The sequence below is a fragment of the Prionailurus viverrinus genome, chromosome X, assembly GCF_022837055.1.
Source record: "Prionailurus viverrinus isolate Anna chromosome X, UM_Priviv_1.0, whole genome shotgun sequence".
Classification (NCBI taxonomy): Eukaryota; Metazoa; Chordata; class Mammalia; order Carnivora; family Felidae; genus Prionailurus; species Prionailurus viverrinus.
The window spans coordinates 112423503-112451064 of record NC_062579.1 but is presented as its reverse complement, the minus strand read 5'-3'; the positions used below and the strand labels follow the sequence as shown (position 1 = coordinate 112451064).

The 27562-nt window shown below is 42.8% G+C and overlaps 1 long non-coding RNA gene across 1 annotated transcript in view; it reads right to left on the bottom strand.

The window, feature by feature from the left end:
• Positions 1-24661, bottom strand: part of LOC125157650 (uncharacterized) — a 30457-nt gene extending 5796 nt beyond the window's left edge. Inside the window, exons 1-2 of the long non-coding RNA XR_007149032.1 lie at positions 24517-24661; positions 19158-19242 (exon numbers count right to left, since the gene is read on the bottom strand). This is a non-coding gene — a long non-coding RNA (uncharacterized LOC125157650). The remainder of the gene's footprint in view (positions 1-19157; positions 19243-24516) is intronic.
• Positions 24662-27562: the final 2901 nt, after the last annotated feature.

The window sequence follows — 27562 nt, the reverse complement described above, 5'->3', positions numbered from 1 at the left end:
AACATAAATTCTGCCAATTTCCAATCTTGCTAGTCTTAATAGTAAGAAGAGAGGGGAGAGACTAGCAAACCATGTTAGTGACACAGAAGCGAGAATATTTAAGTTGCTTGGCAAGGTTCCCAAAGGTAGTGACTCCAAAATTAAGCCCCTTTTACCCACATCGATTACCTCTCTGATCATACCACGTAACTATCACCATGCTTAGTTTCCTGCTTTGCATTAGGGTTACGATATAGGGGAAAAGTGAAAATGTGGCAATGGTTCAGTCTGGAAAAGGATTGTCATCGACCAGACTAATACAACATAGTACTACAGTCTGAGGGAAAGAAAAAGAAAAGAACACTGTTCCCAGAAGAAGGACCTGACGGACCGGTGGAACCAGCACTACATATGGTGTGGCAGAAACGCTCATAAGGGTCACACGTGTGAAACTGACTCAGACGTGCCTAAGACGAAGGTTCACTCAGAACTTCAGAGTACCTCTCCTTCACCCACGCCACCGGCTTAACACAAAACTCTACACTAAAGGCGTAACACGAGAAAGGCATGCCCGCATCCAAATATAAGTGGGAAAAAGTTTACCTCAGTATGTATTGTCCTACACAAAATATCAAGAGTTCAACCAAAAAATTACAAGGCACGTCAAAAAGCAGGGAAAAAACCTCCAGTCTGAAGAGAAAAGTAATCATCAAAATAAAACTCAGATATGACACAGATGTTGTCGTTACCAGTGAATTTTACATAACCATGATTAATATTTTAAAAGAGCCACAACAGAACTGAGAAAACATGAATAGACACGTAATTTCAGCAAAGTGACCGAAACTGTAGGAAAACAGAAGGAACCTGCTTGAGATTCTCTGTCTTCCTCTCTGCCTGCCCCTCCCCCACTCATGCTCTTTCTCTCTCTCTCTCTGTGTCTCTCTCTCTGTCTCTCCAAAAAAAATAACAAAAAAGAAGAAGAAGAAGAAGAAGAAGAAGAAGAAGAAGAAGAAAATGGAAGTGTTAAAAATGAAAAGCCCACTAACACAGATGAAGAATTCCTTGGATGGACGCATCAGTAAACACCTGAAGACAGGTCACTAGAAATTAGCAAAACACGGAGGGGAAAAGAAGAGCATCTAGAAGTTGTGGGTCTAATATCTGCATCACCAGGATCTCAGTAGAAGAAAGAAATACTAAGAAGAAACATTGGAAGAAATAAAGGTGGAGTGTGGGGGATAAGCTGGGTTGACAAGGCATAAAGAAATACAGTCATAAAATGCTCACGCCCGAGTTTCGGTAAACCAGACTGGCACCCCAAGAGTAGGGGGTGAAAAGGCACCCCGAGAATAGGGAGGCACAGAAGTGCCAGGAATAGGGAGGTGCAAAGGCACCCAAAATAGAGAGGGGGTGCAGAGCCCCCAGACTAGAGAGGGAGAGGCAAAAGCCCGAAATAGAAATGGCGCAAAGGTGCCCAATACACAGGTATATGAAATAAACAAGATTAGATGTTCAGGGTAGAAGCACCCCAATTTAGTACTATAGCAGAAAAGCTGCTTTCACAAGAGAATAGGACCAGCTGAGGTAAATTGGTGAATTGGACTATGGACCCCTGCGCTGCAGGCAAAGCAGCCCAGAGTAGAGATGGCTAACAAAAGAATAGGTGCCTTGTCAACCCTGAGGTGACTCCCCCTATCTGTCTCATCCCCTAGGCTGGCTGAGGTAAACAGAGGTGCCGCCTCATGTCCGCTGTAAACAACCCTCCTCCCGACTGCCTGGCGCCCGGATTTTGTTTTGTATTAACCCAAACCCCTAACCACAAATATCCTCAAGACCCCCTTCCCTCACGTCCACAAGTTAATGTTCACAGATTCATTGTCCCTTTGTGTACGTCCATCACCTTGTTTGTAAGCCTTCTGATCCTAATAAAAACGGGGCAAGGACCCTTACTTGGGGCTCCTGTCGTTTCCCAGACATTAGCCATCTCTCGCTTTCAATCCTGTATCCCACTCTTTTGCTGGACAAGACAGAACTTCAGACCCAGAGTCTACGACAGTGTAGCATTTTCTAAAATTATTAATAGATAACAAAATTAAAGCTCCAAGAAATACAGAAAACAGTAAGCAAGATAAATATAAAAACATTTAAGCATGTAATATTCAAACTTCTGAATACTAAAGACAAAGATACAGACTTGAAGGCAGCCAGAGAAAAAAAGGAAAATTACCTACTGAGGAAGAGAGATGATAATTACAACGAACACCTCATCAGAAAACATATTACAAAGAAATCAGTAAAATAACACATCTAAAACACTTAAGAGGGGCTCCTGGCTGGCTTACTTGGAAGAACATGCGACTCTTGATCTCAGGGTTGTGACTTCGAGCCCACTGTTGGGTGTACATATTACTTAAAAATCAAATCTTAATAAATAAATAAATCAAAATGCTTAAACAACAACAAAAAACAACACACTCAATACTCTGAGAACACTAATCAGAATAAATAGCAAAAGAATTTTGTCAATCCTCAAAAAACTAAAAATAGAACTACCCTATGACCCAGCAATTGCACTACTAGGCATTTATCCATGGGATACAGGTGTGCTGTTTCAAAAAGACACACGCACCCCCATGTTTATAGCAGCACTATCAACAATAGCCAAAGTATGGAAAGAGCCCAAATGTCCATCGATGGATGAATGGATAAAGAAGATGTGGTATATATATACAATGGAGTATTACTTGGCAATCAAAAAGAATGAAATCTTACCATTTGCAATTATGTGGATGGAACTGGAAGGTATTATGCTAAGCAAAATTAGTCAGAGAAAGACAAATATCATATGACTTCATTCATATGAGGACTTTAAGAGACAAAACAGTTGAATGTAAGGGAAGAGAAGCAAAAATCATATAAAAACAGGGAGGGGGACAAAACAGAAGAGACTCTTAAATATGGAGAACAAACACAGGGTTGCTGGAGGGGTCGTGGGAGGGGGGATGGGCTAAATGGCTAAGGGGCATTAAGGAATCTTTTCCTGAAATCATTGTTGCACTATACGCTAATTTGGATGTAAATTTAAAATAAATTAAATTAAAAAAAAAGACTTTTGTCAGATACATGCATGATTTGCAAATTTTTTTTTCCTCTAGCTTGCCTTTTCATGGGGCTTGAATTCATGACCCTGAGATCAACAGTTGCACACTCTACTGACTGAGCCAGGCAACTGTATCTAAAAATTTTAGTTTTGATAAAGTATATTATTGATACTTGATATTGATTATTGATAAAGTTTATTATTATGGTGTTTGTCTTTGACCTATTTCATTTAGCATAATACTCTCTGGGTCTATCCATGTTGTCACAAATGGCAAGATTTGGTTCTTTTTTATGGCTGAGTAATATTCCACTGTGTATATCTATATACCACATCTTCTTTATCCATTCATCCACTGATGGACACCGAGGTTGTTTCCATATTTTGGCTATTGTAAGTAATGCTGCAACAAACACAGGGATCTATATATCTTTTCAAATCAGTGTTCTACTTTTTTCTTTTTATAAAGACCCAGAAGTAGAATTGCTAGATCATAGGGTAGTTATATTTTTAATTTTTTGAGGACTCTCCATACTGTTTTACATAGTGGATGAAGCAACTTACATTCCCCCCAAGAGTGCTCAAGGGTTCCCTTTTCTCTACATCCTCAGCTACATTTGCTATTTCATTCCTTTTTATGCCCGAATAGCACTCCATTTTTGTATACACATGTTGTTTATCCATTTTTACATCAATGAACACTTGCGTTGTTTCTACCTTTGGGCTCTTGTGGAAAATGCTGCAATGAGTACTGGCACCTATCTTTTTTTATTATAATTATTTCTGAGAGATAGAGAGAGACAGAGACAAGCAGGGGAGGGCAGAGAGAGAGAGGGAGACACAGAATGTGAAGCAGGCTCCAGGCTCTGAGCTGTCAGCACAGAGCCCGACGCGGGGCTCAAACTCACGAGCCATGAGACCATGATTTGAGCCGAAATCAGACACTTAACCGACTGAGCTACCCAGGTGCCCCCGGCACATGACTATCTAATGGAGCATCTGTTTTCCACTCTTTTCGGTGTGTATGTAGGTGCAGAATTGCTAGGTCATATGGGAAAGCTATGTGTAGCCTTTCGAAGAACTGCCAATCTGTTTTCTGCAACGCCTGCACCATTTTATATTCCCTCCAGCGATGTACCAGGGTCCCAATTCCTCTACATCCTTGTTTACACTTACTATTTCCATTTTTTCTTATTTTAGCCATCCCGGTAGACATGAAGTGGTACCTATTATGATTCTGATTTGCATTTCCTAAGTACTAAAGACTTGGAGCAACTTTTCAAGTGCTTATTTGTCCATTTGTAGATCATCTTTGTAGAAATGTCTATTCAAGTCGTTTGCCCTGATTTTAATTGTAGTGTTTGGGGTTTTTTGGTCGTTGATTTTTAGTTCTTTCTATACTCTGGATATTATACCCTTATCAGTTACATGATTTGCAAATATTGTCTCCCATTCTGTAGATTATCTTTCTACTTTCTTGATAGTGTTCCTGAATGTGCAATTTTTTGGATATCGACGAAGGTAAATTTATCTACTTTTTCTTTTGTTACTGGTGTTGTTTGTATCATATTATCTAAGAATCTTCTGCCAGGTTTAAGCTCATGAATATTTACCGCTTTGTCTTCTTCGAAGAGTTTCATGGTTTCAGCTCTCATATTTATGTACCATGTGGTGGCCAGTCTGGAAACCGGGCAATGGTCTATTATTTCCAGGCTCAACGTCTTTGATATGCTGCTTAGGCGCAGACCCACGCATACACAGCTTTGGAGTGAGTCCAGGAGTCTATTAACAACTTCATGAGTTCGCTTTCTTAAGCTCCTCCCCTTCTCTGCAATCTCCCCACTATTTTTGGATTCTCTTTAGAATCCTTCAGCCAGAAAACTGGGACTTTATTTACCTTGATATGCCACACTCTTCTCCAACATCTGAGACTAAAATTGGAATGAGAGAGAGAGATAAACTATTAATAGACATCTGTCCCACAGTTTGGGGAGCACGGTTCTTCTGACTGGGGAGGAAGAATCGTCTCTCTCAGATGTTTAGATGCTGATTTAACTCACTATGGGGTATATGCAAACGTTGGGGGACAATTCGCAGTATGGAGGAATTAGCTACTATTACCAACTGTATGGATACATTTCAAAGGCATTATCCTTAGCAGAACAATGTTTCCATTTGTATGGAAAATTGGTATGCAATTCTAGAGTAAACAACATAATGTATGGTAATAGTGACAGAAAGCACAGCCTATCTGCTGAGCCAGGGAATATGGGGATTGACTGACTATCAAGAGACACAAAGGATTATGTTGAGGTGGTGTAAGTATTGTATATTTTTATTATGTGGTAATGACTGACAAAGATTCTCTCTTTAACCAAACTCTAATCAGGCTGTGCTAAGAAATGTTTCACGTAGGCCTCCACTTTTGAACTTCGGTGTTCATCTCTGCACTGCGCTATTTTAGCAAGAGTCTTAAGCCAGTTTAGCCAGAATCCCTCATTCTCCCCATCTAATCACCCCTCTGATCTGATGGAGCTCCTCACCTCCTACCATCCCCCAGAGGTAAGGGCCTGTCTTCAGCCAGAATCCTGTTAGGTTGGCGCAATCCCCCCTATTCCTCATGTTTGCCCTTAGCAGTTTTCCATCTATGAGCCCTGGTCCTGCTCCTTGGCTAGTATTCAAAGTTGAGCCCAATCTCCCACCCCCCCACCCCCCGGGCAGGGACCCATGGCAGCAATCCCTACGCCTATCATAGTATTCCTGAATAAAGACTGCCTTACTGTTCTTTTACATGGCTCATGCATAATTTGTCCTTTAGTATTAGTGACATAAACGTATCGTAATTCATCAAAATGTACACCTAAAATAGGTGCATTTTAAGTAAATTATTCCTCAAATAGTTATATTTTTAAATGAGAACAAAAAACCCAGAATGAAAAAAAGGCTGCTGAACAAAAAACATTAATTTTTCCCCAAGGCCCTGGGCCGTAAACACTTACAGGAACCCATTTTGACTCTAGCTACAAAAAAAACTAGAAAGTATTAGGCATTCTCTGGAATGGTGAAAATTAAGGAGGTTATAGATGCAAAGTATCAAGTATAAACTTAGCTACAGATGAAGTCGTTTTTTTTGCAAAATAAACTTAATAACCTCCACGTGATTCTGTATTTTTGTGGACCCACAAAACGGAAAATGAATGGGTCGTTATAATGTAATTAATCGTGTACTTCAGTATTACATTTGCAGTGATAAATTCAAACCCAGTGACAAAAACTGTTATAAAAATATGATTGAATTCTATATATCTAAAACAAACTCCATAACTGAAATGCAGCTTCTTTATTAATATTTACAGAGTTCAAACGGAATCTTGTTTAAGTTAGTTGCTTGTTATTACACTTGATTTACTCAGAAACCAGAAGTTCTTCTTTTGACCACTAGATAGAGCTTTGATATTAACGTAAATCTATTGAAAGCTTGATAGTTGTCTTCTATACATGCATTGCTTTGCCTCTAAACATTTTGCTTCCAGACCTGTTTAAGCAGGTGCTGAAAAGACATTTAACTTTGCCCGCTGTCAGCTAAACCATGAGTTAGAAATTCCCTTCCCACAAGGCATGCTACTTAGCGTTTTGTCCATAGCTCTTTGAGGGAATGAGATGAGAATCCATCGATTGTCCTCAAGAAGGTCTAGTGTCAAAGAAGTGATACTGGACCGGTTGAAAGAATAATTAACGATTCCTAATTATTTGTGTCACGGCCACACTTATTAGACTAGTTCAGATGAAACTGATTCCATAAAATTATAATCTTTGGGAAAATTCAGTCGGAACATTACGAATGTCACAGTAAGTATCTTCAGCAGCCCCCCTCACTCTCTGCCCATTCCCCACTCTCTCTCTCTCTCTCTCTCTCTCTCTCTCTCAAAATTAAATAAACATTAAAAAGAAAAAAACTGTAGGTCTGAAATTACTTCAGCACTGGGACTGGAGAAGCAAGTAAACACTCACACCTGGCCTAACAATTCTCCCTAACTGGGGGGAATTTCCATAGTTTCTACGGCTGAAAATATAAAGACCCCAAAATATGGAAAAATTACATCCTACATTTTCAATAAATGTAAGGTAAAGCTCACATTTATAGCTTTCCATGCAAAATTATATTCCAAAATTGGCAAGAGCTATAAGTGAATCGAAGTACCTAGAAATAACGGCAAGACACCAAATTTTATATAAAGTCAATCACAAATACATTTCAACATAAAGACATGTATATACCAAATTAATTGGATTGTTTTGGGGTGGTTGGGGCTATGGCTGTGTTTATTTTTCACTTTCTATTTGCTATCTTTTAAAATGTGACTTTATCATTTTAAATTAGGAAAATACAGGGCGCCTGGGTGGCTCAGTCAGTTGAGCATGCGACTTCGGCTCAGGTCATGATCTCCCGGTCTGTGAGTTCGAGCACCGCGTCGGGCTCTGTGCTGACAGCTCGGAGCCTGGAGCCTGCTTTGGATTCCATGTCTCCCTCTCTCTCTACCCCTTCACTGCTTTCTTTCTCTCTCTCTCTCTCTCAAAAATAAACATTAAAAAAAAAAAAAAAAGGAACCGAGCTGAGATCAAGAGCCAGATGCTTCACTGACTGAGCCAACCATGTGCCCCTAAGATGACTATCTATGAACAAAAACGCATCTGAGAAAGATCAGGAGTCCACTTAAGAAGCTTCGGCAACATAGTGGAACGAAAAACCTGAGAATAACTGCACAATAAAGGGCAGAAAGAACACTTCAATTTGCCCACATCTTCCAGTCCCCCAAGCTGGCACTGCTCTGGACCAAGGGGGAAACCCACAGTCAACAGAGCTCCCCACCACCAGCAAAAGGAGAGCGGGGGCGGGGGGGGGGGGGGGGGGGCGCCTGGGTGCCTCAGCCGGTTAAGAGTTTGACTCTCGATTTCAGCTCAGGTCCTGATCTCAGGTGTCATGAGTTCAAGCCACGAGCTGGCTTGGAATTCTCCCCCTCTCTCGAGCCCCGCCCCTGGCTTGCACTTTCTCTATCTCAAAATAAATAAATAAACTTTAAAAAAAGAAAGAAAGGGAGACTGGGATGAGGGGCCAGGATCGCCAGCCTTTCGTGGCACCGCACAGAGGCCTCACTTAGGTTTCCCCTTGGCCGAGAACAAGAAAGAAGGTTGGTGGTAAGCAGTGTCGGCCACGGTGGGATCCGGGTCCCGGGCCCGGCTCCGCGAAGGACCCCCCGCAGCCCGTGCCGCTCAGGACCCCAACGGCCCTTGGGGATGCGGCAGGCCCCGTCAGCTTTCGTCACCAAGGACCTCCTCGCGGGCCCCAGCCGGCTGTCACGCTGTCACGCGGAAGAACCCAGCGGCTCTCGAGGCCCAGCAGACGCCAGCCTTCTGGGTCCCTCCCCAGCCCCGCCCCTCTCCCCGCTGCTGGAGCCCAGGCTCCCCGCCCGCAGCCAGCCCCGCCTCTGCAGCCGCGTGCGTGCAAAACGCCCGCCTGGACCCCCACGGCTGAACCCCCACCGCCGTGCCTGCCCTCACGGCCAGCCCTCGCGGTGAGTCACCTGCCGGCCGCCCGCCTGACAGCGTCACTGGCCTCCAACGGGCCCCCGAGCTGCGTCGGTGCCCCGGACGCGCCCCGCGGCCGCCGGTGCGCCCGCGGTCCGACCCGGCCCCGCTGCCGGCCCCGGCCCCCCTGCCCCAACCGCACGTGTGTCCGCAACCCACCCCTGCAGGCGACCGGGCGCGCGCAACCACATCTGGCCACCGCCGCTGCCTCCCCTGGTCCCTAGCCACCGGACCTGGAGGTACTTCTCAGGACCTCAACGACCCTTGTAGCCACTGCAAATCACCTGCAGCCCTGGCCGAGGATAAAGCAATCGGCGATGTCAGTGGGCCCCAGCGGCCCGAGCGGATGACACACGTGCGAACACGGAGCCGCCGCGCGCTTCGGTATCTGGTGCCCGGGGCCACTAGACCTTGAGTCACGGCAGGCTCCAGCGTGCCTCCGCCCAGGTGAACGTCTTCTCTTCCCGAAGCCAAACACTATTTGAATATAATTTAAAGGTAAGATTAATCGCAGGCGCACTTTTTAAACTCAGGCCAACAACTCAACAGTGCGTGGGGTCGGCAAGCTCTCGGTGAAGGGTCAGATAGTAAGTATTTTAGATTTCTGGGCCAAGTGATTTCTGTTCAACTAGTCAACTCCACTTTTGTGGTTTATGTACGTAAAGGGCTCAGAGGTGTTCCAATAAAACTTTATTCATATAGGAACAGGCGGCTGGCCCCTGGGCCACAGCTTGTTGACTTCTGCTTAATGGTGGAGATTAAACGGAATAAAAATACACGACCAAAAAGCAAGCATAGAAAGAGGAACAAAAGATACACAGAGCAGATGTAATAAGTAAACAACTGCTACCAAGATGGTAGATTTTAATCCAACCATAATTATAGTTTCATTAAGCATAATATTCCCCGGGTGCCAGGGTGGCTCAGTCAGTTGAGCGTCCGACTCTTGATTTTGGCTCAGGTCCGGATCTCGTGGTGATGAGGTCGAGCCCCACATCAGGCTCTATGCTGGGCATGGAGCCTGCATAAGCCTCTCTCTCTCTCCCCCTCTGCCCCTCACCCCTCCATTCTCAAAAATAATTTAAAAAATTTTAAAAAGGCAAGACACAAATAGAAGCTGGATACAAGAAATCCTTTTCAAATAAAAGGGGAATAGATACATTAAAAATAAAAAGGTTGGGAAAAAATACAGAATAAAAAAAATCTAGAGAAAGGTGGAGTAGCTACATTCATATCAGATAAACTACACTTCAGGAGTAATATTACCAGCGATAAAGAGGGATATCACATATTTACAAAGGGGTTGGTTTTCCAAGACAACATGACAATCCCGTGTGTGTACCCACTTAACAACAAACTTCAAATAACAGACCTAACAGGAGAAATGGACAAATCTATAATTATATTTGGAGACTTCAACACTCCTCTCCTAGTTATGGATGCAATAATTAGAAAGAATAATGAGAAAGAAAACCAGTAATGAGAAAGAAGACCTGAACAACATCAGAATTACACATATATTCAGTTGAACACAGAACATTTACCAGTGTAGACCACATTCTGGGCCATAAGGAGAAAGCTTGGTGAATTTATAAGGACTCAAATCATACAAAATACTATTTATGACAACAAAGGAATGAAATTAAAATTCCAAAAAGGACAAAACTCAGGAAAACACACAAATGCTTGGAAACTAAAAGATACAACTCAGAATAACCAATAAGTCAAAGAAGAAATCAAAAGGAAAATTAGAAAGCATTGTGAAATGAATGAAAATGAAAACATAGGGGCACCTGGCTGGCTCAGTCGGTGGAACGTGCGACTCTTGATCTCAGGGTCGTGAGTTCGAGCCCTGCATTGGGTACAGAGATTACTTAAAAGTAAAATCTTAGGAAAAAAAAAATAAAAACATAACATATGAACATCTGTGAGATATAACCAAGGCAGTGATTAAATAAAAACTTGGAGCATTAATTTCCTACATAAAAAGTCTGAAAATTTGAGCAAAATTCTCTCCTTAAGAAACGTTCAAAATTACACCCAGATAGGCAGGAAGTGAATAATAAAGAGCATAACTCAACAAAATTGCAAACTTCACAACTTAAAATATTAATTCCACAGGGCACCTGAGTGGCTCAGTAGGTTGAGCGTCCAACTTCAGCTCAGGTCATGATCTCACGGTTCGTGAGTTCAAGCCCCACGTCTGGCTCTGTGCTGACAGCTCGGAGCCTGGAGCCTGCTTCAGATACTGTCTGTCTGTCTGTCTGTCTCTCTCTCTCTCTCTCTCTATCACACAAATGGATAAACATTAAGAAAATTTAAATATTCCATATAGCAGAGCAATTTGTATGCCAGGTGATTGCAATGATTTCAATTAGACGCGTACTTCTCTAAAGCCACGTCCCTCTCATGTCAGAAAAGGGACTGTAACTGACTGAAGTCTATGGAGCTGAATGGTGCTCACAAAAGGTATGCAAATCCATTGAACCACCTTGCTACACTCAAAGTTCTCACACAGGCACACTCAAATTCCCGCTCTGGGATTCGTAAGAGAAAAAAGAACATAGGCTATCACCAACAACTGACCTCTTCACAACTCCTCAGTTGATCATACGGTTATTTGCTGCAGCATAGTAATGGGCTTTTGAGGTCACTACTGTAAATTGCTAAAAAGTAAATTGATTACTTTAATAAAACATATGTTTGGAAACAGCGCACGGCTTCTCACATTTAGAAGAAAGGCTTAAGGAGAATTAACAAAACGCTACTTCCTAAGGCTGTTTCTCCCCCAAGAGTACTTTCTCATGGGTTTGCATGAAAGGACGTTTATGGTTGCATATGGTTAAAAAAAATAGGTAAAAAATACTACTAAATCAAACTCAAATATTATGGAAATTGCCAAAGTTTCCAAAGTGTTGAATTCTGTAAATGCAACCAAGCAGTCACAACAAACTGTTCCACAATTCCAGGTGTATGTTTGATGTTCAAGGAGACAACTAACGCCCTTAAAACTCGAATAAATTAAAAAATGCTGTTACCTCTCTTTTAATTAATGTTTTAATTTGCACAACTGTCAGTGAAGGAGAAAACAGAAATCATGCTAATGAAAGCAAATGAGTACATTTCAATAATAAAAGAGAAAACATTAATATTTGTGACTTTAATACATTGCAAACTATAATTAGTTGTTCTCTAAACTATGCCGAATGTTGCATACAAACTAAACTATTTGCAGATTATGCCTACAGCAACTATGCATTCTTCCATTACCATAATGTTGTTTGAAAAAGCGTCTCAAATATTATGGATAGTTTTCAAGATTGTATGATTTTTAAAAGTTTGCGAGCCACAACAGATACCATTTGCTAGCATAAAGTTTTATCAGTTGCCGTTGAAAAATAAGACACGTGTTAAGTAGGTGTAAGCGAACTTGCACAGCCCGCCTTGAGAACACCAAGGGAAATTCTTATTGAAAGAGATGCTCTGGCTCCTCCTGACTGCTTATAGCAAAAGGTGAGAAGATAGAAAGGAAGAAATGATTTAACGATGGAATTGGTAGGCAAAAAGGAAGAACTTAAAGATTTGAGACAATTCTCACCCTATCCGTATTGCACACACACAAAAAATTGCGAACACTAAGCATGTGGCCATGTGACCATTTCATAAGGAAATGAGTATGAACGTGAACCACTTACTTACCGGGCACCCCAGGAGGAAACTGCCATTTTGAACGGAAGGGGAAGGAGGTGACAAGGAACGAGGAGCAATGAGCTTCTTAGATTTTACAGATGGGACCACAGAGGTACATGGTTGAGAACACGCGGTATTCTCCAAAAAAAGACCCTGAGGGTGATTCAGAGATGATCAGGGCTGCCTTCTGATCAGTTTCAGAAGGGTGGCGGCCACCGGCCACCGCTCTGCTTTCAGGAGGCCAGACAGCCTCCCAGAGCCATAGAGGCAGGGCTGCTCAGCTCTATGACGGTAGGGGCCACACGACAGAGCCCCGGAGGTGCAATCCATGCCCAGAAGACACCTTCAGAGGCAGTACTTCCACCCCAGTGGGTTCAGGTGAGACCTCCACCCCTAGTGGACCCAGAAGACTGAACTGCTGTTGCAGTGAACCTGAAGGACACAGCGTGGAGCCGGAGAATTATTCTAGAAACTTCAGATCTCATGGAGTTTGCCTTGCCAGATTTTGAGCTTGCTTAGGATCCATCCCTCCTTCCTTCTTTCCTATGTTCTCCCTTTTGGGACCGGACTGTCTATCTTATGCCTGTCCCACCATTATAATTTGGAAGCATATAAACTGGCTTCACATATTCACAGCTGGGGAGGGATTTTTGTCTCAGTATGAATCCTCACTTGGATCTCCGGGATATCTGATGTCGACGACATTTAGGTGAGACTGTGAAATGCTCTTGGAAACTGGAGAAATGATAGGGAGCAGCAGTGCAGGATGTGTGGGGCACCATGCATGCAACGTTTGGACAGAAATTCGAGATGTCAGAGTAGCAACGCACCTTCAGGCATGCCTGCAGCTTAGGTATGATTCTGGAATATACTAGAGTTTCCCTGAAACTCTTTGATCTGTTCCCATTGGCACCTAGTCTTCCCAAACACCCGTGCGCCCTTCTCTGGAGGACCCAGCTATGTTCACTGTTTGGACTTTGGTGGAAGGTTTCACTGGTGAATACATAGGTCAAAAATAATGAAACTCTGTACACTTCGTGCACTTTCTTGCAGGCCAGTTATATTTTAATAAAACTGTTGATTAAAATAGTACTTTCTATGAGAAACGCAAAACAACTTTGGCAAAGATTTTGAGGGGTAGGAGATTATTTTCTCACCAGCATTATTTAGAAATGCTGTAGCATGGTGATCATTTTTTTTTTAAAGACTGACATTTACTCTATGTTATTCTTTCTTTAAAATACCTTACAGACAATACTTCCCTTTACTGCCTGCATGGGGACTAGCAAGAAAGCGGTCTAATCAATGTTTGGTTTGTGGCATGGGTATTAGTTTCCTATACAAAGGAAAGGATACTCAATGGGGAAAAACTGAGAGCTTTTCCCCTAAGGTCAGGAACAAGACAAGGGTGTCCACCCTCATCACTTTTATTCAACATAGTACTAGAAGACCTGGCCACAGCAATCAGACAACAGAAAGAAAAAAAAAAGGCATCCAAAATGGTAAAGAAGTAAAACTCTCACTATTTGCAGATGATAGGATACTATACATGGAAAACTCCAAAGACTCCACCAAAAAAAAAAAACAAAACGCTAGAAACTAAATAAAGTCAAGTCACAGGATACAACACAAACATGCAGAAATCTGTTGCATTTCTAGACACAATAACGAAACAACAAAAAGAGAAATTAAGAAAACAATCACATGTGCTATTACACCAAAAATAATAAGACACCCAGGAACAAACCTAACCAAAGAGGTGAAAGAGTTGTACTCTGAAAAGCTATTAAGATATTGATGAAAGAGGGGAGTCTGGCTGGCTCAATCAGGAAAGTGTGCAACTCTTGATCTTGAGGTTGTAAGTTCGAGCCCCATGTTGGGTGTAGAGATTACTTAAAAAAATAAAATCTTAAAAAAATTGATGAAAGAAATTGGAGATGACACAAAGAAATGGAGAGACGTTTCATGCTTGTGGATTAGGGAACGAATATTGTTAAAATGTCGACACTACCCAAAGCAATCTACACATTTAATGCAATCCTTATCAAAATACCAACAGCATTTTCCACAAAACTAGAACAATCCTTCAATGTGTATGGAACCACAAAAGACCCCAAATAGCCAAAGCAATTTTTTATTATAGTTTTATTTTTTTAATATGAAATTTATTGTCAAATTGGTTTCCATACAACACCCAGTGTTCATCCCAACAGGTGCCCTCCTCCATGCCCATCACCCACTTTCCCCTCCCTCCCAACCCTCATCAACCCTTAGTTTATTCTCAGTTTTTAAGAGTCTCTTATGGTTTGGCTCCCCCGCTCTCTAACTTTTTTTTTCCCTTCCCCTCCCCCATGGTCTTCTGTTAAGTTTCTCAGGATCCATATAAGAGTGAAAACATATGGTATCTGTCTTTCTCTGAATGACTTATTTCACTTAGCATCACACTCTCCAGTTCCATCCACATTGCTACAAAAGGCCAGATTTCCTTCTTTCTCATTGCCAAGTAGTATTCCATTGTGTATATAAACCACAATTTCTTTATCCATTCATCAGCTGATGGACATTTAGGCTCTTTCCATAATTTGGCTATTGTTGAAAGTGCTGCTATACACATTGGGGTACAAGTGCCCCTCTGCATCAGCACTCCTGGATCCCTTGGGTAAATTCCTAGCAGTGCTATTGCTGAGTCATAGAGTAGATCTATTTTTAATTTTTTGAGGAACCTCCACACTGTTTTCCAGAGCGGCTGCACCAGTCTGCATTCCCACCAACAGTGCAAGAGGGTTCCCGTTTCTCCACATCCTCTCCAGCATCTAGTCTCCTGATTTCTTCATTTTAGCCACTCTGGCTGGTGTGAGGTGGTATCTGAGTGTGGTTTTGATCTGTATTTGCCTGATGAGGAGTGACGTTGAGCATCTTCTCATGTGCCTGTTGGCCATCCGGATGTCTTCTTTAGAGAAGTGTCTATTCATGTTTTCTGCTCATTTCTTCACTGGATTATTTGTTTTTCGGGTGTGGAGTTTGGTGAACTCTTTTTAGATTTTGGATACCAGCCCTTTGTCCGATATGTCGTTTGCCAAAATCTTTTCCCATTCCATCGGTTGCCTTTTAGTTTTGTTGATTGTTTCGTTTGCAGTGCAGAAGCTTTTTATCTTCATGAGGTCCCAATAGTTCATTTTTGCTTTTCATTCCCTTGCCTTTGGGGATGTGTCAAGTAAGAAATTGCTGCGGCTGAGGTCAGAGAGGTTTTTTTCCTGCTTTCTCCTCTAGGGTTTTGATAGTTTCCTGTCTCACATTCAGGTCCTTTATCCATTTTGAGTTTATTTTTGTGAATGGTGTAATAAAGTGGTCTAGTTTCATCATTCTGCACATTCCAGTTCTCCCAGCACCATTTGTTAAAGAGACTGTCTTTTTTCCATTGGATATTCTTTCCTGCTTTGTCAAAGATTAGTTGGCCATACGTTTGTGGGTCTAGTTCTGGGGTTTCTATTCTATTCCATTGGTCTATGTGTCTGTTTTTGTGCCGATACCATGCCATCTTGATGATTACAGCTTTGTAGTAGAGGCTAAAGTCTGGGATTGTGATGCCTCCCGCTTTTAGCCAAAGCAATTTTGTAAAGAAAAGCAAAGCTGGAAGTATCACAATCTCAGACTTCAAGTGATATTACCAAGCTGTAGTAATTAAAACAGTATGGCACTGGCACAAAAACAGACATGGAGATCAATAGAACAGAATAGAAAACCCAGAAATAAAGCCACAATTATATAGTCAATTCATCTTCGACAAAGCAGGAAAGAATATCAAATGGGAAAAAGAGTCTCTTCAATGAATGGTGTTGGGAAAAGTGGACAGCAACATGCAAAAGAATGAAACTTGACCACTTTTTTTTTTTTCAACGTTTATTTATTTTTGGGACAGAGAGAGACAGAGCATGAACAGGGGAGGGGCAGAGAGAGAGGGAGACACAGAATCAGAAACAGGCTCCAGGCTCTGAGCCATCAGGCCAGAGCCTGACGCGGGGCTCGAACTCACGGACCGCGAGATCGTGACCTGGCTGAAGTCGGACACTTAACCGACTGCGCCACCCAGGCGCCCCTTGACCACTTTCTTACACTGTACACAAAAATAAATTCAAAATTGATGAAAGACCTACATGTGAAACCTGAAACTATAACATCCAGGAAGAGAGCACAGGCAGTAATTTCTCTGACATCGGCCACAGAAACATTTTTCCTGAGGCAAGGGAAACAAAAGCAAAAATAAACTATTGGGACTATATCAATATAAAAAGCTTCTGCACAGGGAAGGAAACAATCAACAAACTAAAATACAATCTAGAGTGGAAGAAGATATTTGCAAATGACATATATGATAAAGGGTTAATATCCAAAATCTATAAAGAACTTATACAACTCAAAACCCAAAAAAAAACAATTCAATCAAAAAATCGGCAGGGATGCCTGCATGGCTCAGTTGGTTATGCTCGGACTTTGGCCCAGGTCATAATCTTGCCAGTCGTGAGTTTGAGCCCCACCTTGGGCGCTCTGCTCTCAGTGCAGAGCCTGCTTTGGATCCTCTGTCTCCCTCTCTCTCTGCCCCTCCACTGCTCGCTCTCTCTCGCTCTCTCAAAAATAAACACTTTAAAAAATGGGCGGAAGACATGAACAGACATTTCTCCAAAGACATCCAGATGGCCTATGGGCTCATGAAAGCATGTTCACTCATCATCACTCATCATCAGGGAAATGCAAATCAAAACTACAATGAGATATCACCTCACACCTCTTAAAAAATTTTTTTAATCACATTTTGATTCTAACCAACCAGCTTACAACCCCAGAATATAAAACTGTGTGTGGGGCCAGGCACTCTGGTGCGCTGCTGGTGGGAACGCAAACTGCCGCAGCCGCTGCGGAAATCAGCATGGAGGCTCGTCACAAGGTCTCACGTAGAACCACACGACCCAGCAATGCCACCGCTGGGTGTCGATCCGAGGGGAGGAGAACGCCAACTCAGAAACATATCCACGCACCCCCACGTTCGCTGTAGCATCGTTCACGACAGCCAAGATGTGGAAACCACCCACGCGTCCACCCACAGATGAATGGATTTAAAAAACAAAAAGGAAGATTACTGAGCCATCAGAAAGGATGAAATCTTGCCACCTGCGACAACACGGGTGACCTTGAGGGCGTCACACTAAGTGAAACAAGTCAGACAGAGCCGGACAAATACCACCTGGTCTCACTTGCATGTGGAATCTTCACCAAAAAAAGGGAACTCCCAGATACAGGTAACCAATTGGCGGTTGGCTACGGTGGGGAAGGGGGTCAAAAGGCACACGCTTCCAGTTATAAATAAATAAGTCACGGGGATGTCACGTTCAGCACGGCGACTATAGTTAACGACACCGTATCATATATTTGAAGGTGCTCATCACAAGAGAAAACAACGTGTGAGTACGTGTGGTGACAGAGGTTAACCAGACTCACCGCGGTGATCGTCTGTTTGCAATATACGCAAATGGTGAATCTCGTCTTGCACCTGAAGCTAGTAGGTTACCCATCGGTCACGGCTCAATAACGAATTTAAAAATTAAAAAACCACGGCCAGCCTCTCTGTCACCTGGTGCCAGGCACAGAGGCGCTCAGGAGACTGGGCGAGCTGAGCGCGGCTGAAGGAGCAGGCTCTTCACCAAAACCGGAGCCCCGAAGGCACCGGAACGCCTCCGTCTCTCGGCCCCGGATCTGACCGGCTGTGACGTTCGGCCACCTCTGCCAGGAAGCCATCCTCGGAATCTCATCAGCCTTTCCATTCGCGTTGCTACAGCCTCCTATCGCGCTCGCACCACTCCCGCTCTGGCCTCGCCCCCAGTCGGCACGGAGACAGAACGAAATCCAAAATCCCCGGTCCCCACTTCCCAATCCCCAAGGGAAGGGGCTCAGCACGGGGGCTCCAAGCTCCTCCCGGGCTATTTCTCACCACCCCCTCCACCCCACCCAACCTAGGCTCCGGGCACAGGAGCCACGGCCTTTCCCGGAGACCTCGCACGCGGTCACGGCTCACCGCCGCTGCTCACGCCGCTTTTTCCACCTGTAACGGCCTTCGCACCCCCCACCCCTCTCACCCCTTTCTCCACATGTAACGGCCTTCGCACCCCCCACCCCTCTCACCCCTTTCTCCACCTGTAACAGCCTTCGCACCCCTTCACCCATCTCACCCCTTGCCAGTCAGAGCCCACTCCGCCAACCGAGATCTCCTCTGACCCCCGGGAGAGGGTCCATCAATTCCTCCTCCAAACTCCCGTAGCTATCTAGGCTTGTTTCTCATGACATTAGGAGGCAGTATCCTTGAGGAGGAAAAGTGGAGCCAGATGGGTTCTGTTTAAAATCCTGGATCTACCACTTATTAGGAGTCTGACTTTGGGCACGTCATCTAACCGCTCTATGCCTTAATTTCCTTGTAACAAATGTGTAGGATAGAAATACTCAAAGCATATTTCCCTTGTTCATTCCTGGCGTGTTCCATGTGCCAGTGTGCACGCTCTCTCTGCACACGCACACGTGTATATACACACATGCATATAATATACACACACACACACATATATATATATACACATATATACCAGAGATAGAGATAGGTACAATGCAGGTACTCAGTAAGTATTTGTTGAGCGAATAAAAATTAGGATATTCGCACTGAAGACTTCTCACTTGAACTCCTTAATCCCACTGAACATCTGTACTCTGATCACAGGGTAGAGCAAAGGTACCAAAATGACAGAAATGTAATCACCTCTCACTTCCAGTCCGGCATCCACCAGCTCTGTGCCGGTCATCACCGCCATCATTCTCTTCCTGCACTCCCGTTCCTATGTGCCCTGGATTCCAAGGAGATACAACACATAAGTACCTTTGCAATTGCATCTGGCGTAGCTATACTGATATGAGATAAAGTAAAATTTACAGCAACATGAATTAGTAGAGATAAAGACCTTAACTTCATAAGGATAAAAGGCTTAATCCATCAGGAATATATGACAGATGTCTGTCATTTTGTTTGTGCTAAGAGTGTACCCAGAATATATAAAAGGTTAACTGGTACAATTATAATGAGAAATTGAAGTATCTGCAAACGTAGCACAGTGGTCTCGGTAATGGATTAGCCAAGCAGATAAAAATATTAGGAAAGATACTGAAAATTAGAATTAAACCATTAACAGTTCTAACATTGTAACTACTGCATAATTATTGAAGAATACAAATTCTAATAACCACACAGTGAACATCTGTAAACATGGACTATATCTTTGGCCACAAAGCTAGCCTCAGTAGAAATCAAATGATTTCAGTTATGGAACATTCTGTGTGATCACAAAGTTATGTCAGACATCAATTTCAAAAATGTAAAATGAAAATTCTCATGTCTTTAGAAACTTAAAAAAAACACTTTAAAAATCTTTGCATAAACAAGAAAGTCTTAATAGAAATTAGAACTATCTTGAAGTATAAATTAATACAAATACCATATCTAAATATGTGGGATGAAGATAAAGTCATGCTTAGCAGGAAATTTATTCCTTAAATGCATATGTTATAAGAGACCAAAGCATGAAAATTAATGCACCAATCATCTACTTCAATAAGTTTAGAAAAGAAATGGAAAAATAAACCCCCAAAATATAAAAGGAAGACATTATTAAAGATGAAAGCCAAATTACTAACAAACAGGGGCACCTGGCTGGGTCAGTCAGTGGCGTGTGTCTCTTGATCTTGGGGTTGTAGGTTCGAGCCCCACATTGGCTGTAGAGATTATTTAAAATCATTTTTTAAAAATACCAAATTGGGGCGCCTGGGTGGCTCAGTCGGTAGAGCATCCAACTTCGGCTCAGGTCCTGATCTCATGGTTCATGAGTTCCAGCACCACATCAGGCTCTGTCAGCACAGAGTCCGCTTGGGATCCTCTGTTACCCACCCCTCGGCCTTTCTCTGCCCCTCCCCTGCTCGCTCTCTCTCTCTCTCTCTCTCTCTCAAAAATGAACATTTAAAAGAAAATAGCAAATACACAATAACAAATACATAAATAACAATTTATGTCCTTAGACATAAATAATAAAATTATCAGATTTCTGATTTCAGCACTGACATGGAAAGGACTGAACAAATTGAAAATCGACAACTTTGCTTAGATCCTTCAGAAACCAGGTATCGGGGCAAACCTACACCCCAAAATCTATAAACACCCGCAAATACGGTGAATCGTAACAAAGAACTGCTAACCTGCAGAAGCCGCTGGACCCATAAACTGGTGAGAACACCTAGAAGCTAAGAGACCAGATGCTTTTATTTTTAAGACAGACAGCGTGAGCGGGTAGGGACGGAGAGAGAGAGAGAGAAAGACAATTCCAAGCAGGCTCCGCACTGTCACTGGTGAGCCCCATGTGGGGGCTGAACTCAGGAACCGAACCGTGAGATAAGGACCTGAGCCGAAATCAAGAGTGGAAGCTTAACCGACTGAGCCACCCAGGCGTCCTGACAAGATGCTTTTCGTAAGTGGCTAATGAGTAGCAGTCAATGCAGATATTTTGCTTATCTCTGTAAAAAATTCATGCCATGGAGTATCAGTGCTTTCTTTACCACTGGAAAGAGGTGAGTGTCTTTCAATCTATTAAGATTAGAGGATCAACTCCATAAACAACAGAACCAATTCAGAAAAATCATCCTTAAAATTCTGTTCCTCTAGAGCCACCCTCAGTATAAATAGAACCAGCAGAATAGGATGGATGGATGGATGGATGGATGGATGGATGGATAGATAGAAGAAATTTATTATAGGAATATGTTTCTGTGGTTATGGAGGCCCAGAACCTCTTGATCTGCCACCTGAAAGCTGGACAACCAGGGAAGCTGGTAGTACAATTCAATCCAAGTCCAAATGCCTGAGAACCAGAGGAGCCAATGGTGTAAGTCCAAGTCCAAAATCCTGGGAACTGAAAGCACCAATATTTAAGAGCAGGAAAGGACGGACGCCTCAAATTAAACAAAGGGAGCAACAAATTTGCCCTTTCTCTACCTTTTTGTTCTATGAAAGCCCTCAACGGATTAGACAGTGGAGCTCTTCTTACCTCAGTCCACCAATTCAAAGGGTAATCTTTTCCAGAAATATCTTCACAGACACACCCAGAAATAATGTTTTACCAACTATCTGGCTATACCTCAACCCAGTCAAGTTGACACATAAAATTAACCATCACAGGGGACAGCTCTTATTTTCCCCAAGGTCTTCAACTAGTTGAATAAGGCCCACCCACATGATGGAAGATAATCTGCTGGTTTAAATGCTAATCTTACCTAAAAAACACCTTCACAAGGACATTTAGACCGATGTTTGACCAAATACCCGGGTACTGTGGCCTAGCCAAGTTGACACTTAAAATTAATCATCACAAGGGACGTTTTATAATGGAAGAGTTAAATTCTTTAAAAAGACATAATGATCCTACAAGCGTATATTGCGAACAAGAGTGTCAAAATACGTGGGGAAAAAAACTGATAAAAATATAAGAAAGAAATAGACAAATCATGTATTGGGTACAAGGAAAGCTCAGACAAATCCCAATTTGAGGATGTTCTATAAAATAGCTGACCGATACTCCTTAAAACGTTGACACCAAAACTGCCAAGGAAGTCTGAAAAATTGTCACTGCCTAGAAGAGGCCCAGTACATCTGGCAACTAAATGTAACCTGGGATCCTGGAACAGAAAAAGGACACTATGTGAAAAGTAAGAAAATCTGGGTAAAATATGGACTTCGGTTAATAATAGTGTATCAAATATCGGTGCCTTATTTTTACCAAATGTATGACACTTATGTTAATAATAAGGGAAATTGCATGAAGGGTATACAAGGACTCTCTGTACTATCTTTGCAATTTTTCAGTAACTAAAATTGTTCCAAAATTCATGTTTCTTCTAAAAGTTCCCTAAATCTCTGCCACAGAACAGTGAGAATGAACAACAGAACACTGTCACAGACCCCTCAGACAGTAAACTAAGACAATATCGTGAACGACTTTATGCCAACACATTCAATATTTAGATACAACTTATAGATTCCTAGAAAAATATAATTTGCCCAAAACAGTTCTGTAACAATTAAACAATTTGCATTAGTAATAACAATCTTCCTGCATTGAAAGCTGCAGGTCCAAGAACTTCAAGAAAACAGTAATTCAATTCCCGCATTACACAAACTATTATTCCCAACAATGGAATAAGAAGATACAATTTACAACTCATTCCATGAGTCGAACACCTTGTTAACAGACTCTTAACAATAAAGGAAAGGAAAGGAAAGGAAAGGAAAGGAAAGGAAAGGAAAGGAAAGGAAATTTATCAGGAAAGGAAGGAAAATTACATGTGCATCTCATTCAAAAGTATACTTGTGAAAATCCTCACGAAATATCAGCAACACCAAAAAAGGACGATACATCGTTAGACTGTGGAGTTAGTTCAAAAATGTTGGTTTGTTTCACTTTAAAATTTTAGTTAATGTAATGTACCGCGTTACCATATTAAAAAAGGAAAATCAAATGATCGTTCAAATACATGGAAGAGAATCATTTGATTAAATTAATAGCACATCCATAACACAAAAACTTAGCTAAGTACATATAAGAGAACTTCCTTTGCTTGAAAACTGACAGCTACAAAAAAATGCTTTACGGTGACACACTGAGAAATTTCCAGTGAAATCTGGAACAACACAAAGATGTCCGCTGCCACCACTTCCATTTAACATCTGTGCTGAGGTCCAGCCAGTATGGTAAAGTTGTATTCATTAGAAAGCAGGGAAAAGATGACATTATACATATATTCTATGATTATGCATATAAAGTATAAATAATATAGAGATAAGTTATTCGAATGAGTTTAGCAAGTTCTCCATAATAAAAACATAAAAGGGAATGGAATTTATATATACCATCAACAAAAAATGATATTTAAAAAGACAACATCTACAGAGCCATAAAAATAGCAATTATGAGAGCCAGTCTGGCTGTGCCGGTGAAGTATGTGACTCCTGTTGTTGGGGTTGTGAGTTCAAGCCCCAGGATGGGCATAGAGCTTAATAATATCAAAAGTAAAATAATATATATAATATCTATCTATCTATCTATCTATCTATATATATATATATATAATCTAAAATTAAACACAACAAAAGATGTGAAGGCCTCTGTGAGAAATTGAGAGAAATTAAAGACTTAAATCAACATTAAATATACCATATTTATGGTTTCGGAAACAATATTCGTAAAATGTCAACCCCAAGATGATCAATGAATCCAGTGCAAACCTAATCAATATATCTGCACATATTTTTGTGGCAATTGACAAAATGATTCTAAAATGTATCTAGAAGGGGCGCCTAGGTGGCTCAGTAGGTTAAGCGTCACGACTTCGGCTCAGGTCACGATCTGACGGTTCGTGGGTTCAAGCCCCACATCGGGCTCTCTGCTGTCAGCACGGAGCCCGCTCACTTCAGATCCTGTCCCCCTCTCTCTCTGTCCTCCCCTGCTTGTTTTCTCTCAAAATAAATAAATAAACTTTTAAAAAAATAAAAGAATACAATGTGTATAGAAACATATGGCAAAAATAATTGAGGCACTTTTCAAAAAGATGACAAAATGTAAGGACTTGGCCTACCAGCTATCAAAAATAATTATAAAATTATAGTAATTAAGGCAGTGTGATATTGGTGTAAGGGATAGTAGGACAGAACAGAACAGACAAGGTAGAAGTGGAGTATAAGGGTTCAGGTCACCAATTTGCAATGTGGGGGTGGCGGGGGGGGGGGGTAGTTCCTACACCAACCAGTAATTCTCGGGACACCAGCTGAGAGTCCTACAATTGAACCCAATTCTGATACTGTCTGCCGGGAGAGAGCTCCGACGGTCAGGGTGAAGGGCTCCGTTTACAGGACCGCCCCGCCCCCGCCCCCACCCCCACCCCCACCCCCACCCCCACCCGAGACCCAGCTGCGAGCCCGGGTGCTTGGGACTTAGCCGCGGCAAAGGTTCCCACAGCGCCCTCCTTGGGTCCGATTAAGATGCCGGAGCGGCTCACAGAACTTAGAGAACCGGCTTCCTTACCAGATCGCGGGGTGAGTCAGAAAGGCTGGGACTCGGGAACACGGCCAGGCGGGCGCGTTACCGAGGAGGAGGGGTGCAGGGCGGGCGGGCAGCTTCCCCGGGCGGGCAGCTTCCCCCCAGCTTCCCTGCCCTCGCCAGGCCGCCACTCTGCCCGCCGCTCCACGTGGTCACCAAGCCCTCCTGTCGGGCTTTACGCAGGCTTGGTTACAGAGGCGTCATTGCCCATTGGCTGATCCGGCCTCCAGCCCCCGCCTCTCCCCCGAGTCAGGGGGCGGTTCCCAAAGGTCCCACCCTCCCGTCGCGTGGTTGGTTCCCCTGGCAACCAGCCCCCGCCTTCAGGCTACCCGGGGGCCTTTCTAAAAGAGACCTCATTAACATAACAAGACACCTTTCTGCTGCTCCGCGCATCGGAAATTCCTAGGGTTTGAGGAGCTGTGAGCCAGAAGCGGGATCAAAATATATTCATTAAAATTCACAGTATCACATAGAGCCTTGCATAAATGGACAGTTGATTTATGACAAAAGTAGCACTGCAGAGTGGGGGAAAGGTTAAGTTTTTACTAAACGTGATGAGACGATTGGTAACCACAGGGAAAAAATTTAACCCTGACTTTTTCACACACACACACCACACACACACACACACACACACACACACACACACACGAACATACCTTGGAGATACTGTGGGCTCGGTTCCAGACTACCACAACAAAGCAAGTATCACCATCAAGTGGGTCAAGAGAATTTTTTGGTTTCCTGATGCATATAAAAGTTACGGTTGAGGAGGCGACTGGATGGCCCTATTCTTGGTTTCCCCTCAGGCCATGATCTCACCCCTTGTGAGATCAAGCCCCTCTTCAGGTTCTATGCTCACAGTGCAGAACCTGCTTGGGCTCTCTCTCTCCTCTATCTGGCCCTCTCCTGCTCTCTCTTTCAAAATAAGTAAATAAACTTAAAAAAAAAAACCTGAAAAAAGTTGTTTGGGGGCATCGGGCTGGACCAGTCGGAAGAGCATTTGACTTTTTTTTTTAAGTTTTTAAATGTACGTTTATTTTTGAAGGAGAGCGAGAGACAGAGTGTGACTGGCGGAGGGGGAGAGAGAGAGGGAGACGCAGAATCTGAGGCAGACTCTAGGCTCCAAGCTGTCAGCACAGGGCCCGACACGGGGCTTGAACCCACTAACTGGGAGATCATGACCTGAGCGGAAGTCGGACACTTGACGGACTGAGCCACCCAGGCACCCCAAGAGCATCTGACTCTTCATCTGGGGGTCGTGAGTTCGAGGCCCACGTTGAGTGTAGAGATTACGTAAATATAAATAAATAACCTTTTAAAACATTTTGTTTACACTATACTGTAGTCTATTAAGTGTGCGATAAACATTGTGTCTAAAAAAAGTACATACATTAATTTAAAAATGCTTTGTTACTAAAAAATGTTGGGGCACCTGGCTGGCTCAGTCGGTGGAGCATGCAACTCTTGATCTTGGGGTTGTAGGTTCAAGCCTCACATTGGGCATAGAGATTACTTAAAAATAAAATCTTTTTGGGGCGCCTGGGTGGCGCAGTCGGTTAAGCGTCTGACTTCAGCCAGGTCACGATCTCGCGGTCCGTGAGTTCGAGCCCCGCGTCAGGCTCTGGGCTGATGGCTCAGAGCCTGGAGCCTTGTTTCCGATTCTGTGTATCCCTCTCTCTCTGCCCCTCCCCCGTTCATGCTCTGTCTCTCTCTGTCCCAAAAATAAATAAACGTTGAAAAAAAATATTAAAAAAAAAAATAACTAAATAAAATCTTTTTAAAAATTATAAAAATTAGGGGCACCTGGGTGGCTCAGTCAGTTAAGCGTCCGACTTCAACTCAGGTCATGATCTCACCGTTCCTGAGTTCAAGCCCCAAGTCGGGCTCTGTGCTGACAGCTCAGAGCCTCGAGCCTGCTTTGGATTCTGTCTGTCTGTCTGTTTGTCTCTCTCTCTCTCTGTCTCTAAAAAATAAACATTAAAGAAAAAAAACAGCTCCCAGCCACTGCCTCTTTGCAGACAGCCTCTCTCTGCTCTCCTGCCCACAGCTCCCTTGTGGTGTATTCAGTAAACTTGTACACCCTTTGTTCAGCCTCAGGTGAATTATTTCACCTCCCTCCCCATTGGCTTCCGGCCCGCATCCGATGGAGAGACACCCCGTATAGACACCACGATAATCACTGATCACAGATCACCGTAACAAATATAAAATGAAAAAGTTTGAAATATGGTGCGAATTACCAAATGTGGCACAGAGACACAAAGTGAGCAAATGCTATTGGAAAAATGGCACCCGTAGACTCTCAACAGGATTGCCACAAACCATCAATTTGTAAAAAATGTGATTACCCTTGAAGTGCAATAAAGCAAAGCATAGTAAAACAAGGCATACTTGTATGTCAATAGACACAGCCCCTCCTCATTATTCAGATTCTGTGTTTGCGAAATCCTCTGCTCACGACAATGTATGTATAATCCCCAAATCAATACTTACGGTAATTTGCGGACATTGGTGATCATGGGAAGATCTGAGTCACTCGGTGTATACACTGCCAGGTGAGGCTGAACAAGGTGCTACTCTGCCTTCTTGCCTGAGCTCCCATACTGTAAACAAATGTTCTTTTCAAGGTTCGTTGAGTGCCACATGTTTGATTTTGTGCTTGCTGATGATGATTTTGCCTTTTAATGTGGCTTTCAGCAGTGTGGAAGTGATGTCTAGTGTTCCTGAGAAGGCTGTGAGGTACTTCATGTCAACCTAGAAGTAAGAGCAACAATGAGAGGCAAAGAAGCGTTTATTCAAAGCATTGCAGTTTGGGGAGCACAGATTCCAGCAGTAACCAGAGAAGTGTCCTAAAAGCCAGGGGGGTTTATGAGGAAGAGGAAGGAGGGAGGCAATTACATGATGGATAAAAGAGAAAAAAAGATTGTCAATTGGTCCTAACAGGCCAAGCTGCTTTGGGTTACACACTAGTCAACTATTCTGTCTTCAGAAAGTCCATAACCAGACGTTACAATGGCTTATAAAACAA